Raw genomic sequence first — 615 nt, 5'->3', positions numbered from 1 at the left:
ACATAGCTTCTATGACCAAGAATGAAACCAGAGTACAGAGAGAACATACAGAGGTCATACAACTAGGAAATGGCAGGACGGAGATTTGGACCTCAGTTTCCTCTGACTACAAATCACTGACTACAACATCACATACCTTCTTTTCCTGTGTGGAGACTATATGGTCCCAGAAACTTGCCATTCTGATGTACTGAATCGGATCAAGATTTCTGATCATCTCCCATCTCCAAATAGTGATATTGCTGCCTCAGGGTGCCCTAGAACTCAAAACACAACCCAAACCACCAGTATACACATTTACTCTCAACTCTTGCATTCACCTGGGGGGCTCCAAGTCCCTGGATACTCCCTGGGCTTCTCTCTTCTGTACAGTCAGTCTCCTAAATTATTCATCCCTCATGCTTAAACCACCAGAGCTTACGAACTGCTGGCACTCACTCCTTCACATGTGCTGAATTTTTGTTACTACTTTCTCTTTCCTCTCCTTGATATTATAGTTGAAGTGTGGGTGGTGAGTAGAAGTTTATATAGTAGTGAACTGGCTTACTTCCCTTCTGCTGAGAGAGAAAAAGAGAGAGAGAGAGAGAGAGAGAGAGAGAGAGAGAGAGAGAGAGA

This window comes from Petaurus breviceps, unplaced genomic scaffold (assembly GCF_028583685.1).
Source record: "Petaurus breviceps papuanus isolate PSGF00001 unplaced genomic scaffold, PetGlider_PUasm1.0 90865, whole genome shotgun sequence".
In the NCBI taxonomy this organism is placed as follows: Eukaryota; Metazoa; Chordata; class Mammalia; order Diprotodontia; family Petauridae; genus Petaurus; species Petaurus breviceps.
The sequence above is the reverse complement of the archived record's forward strand: the minus strand, read 5'-3'. Positions refer to the sequence as shown.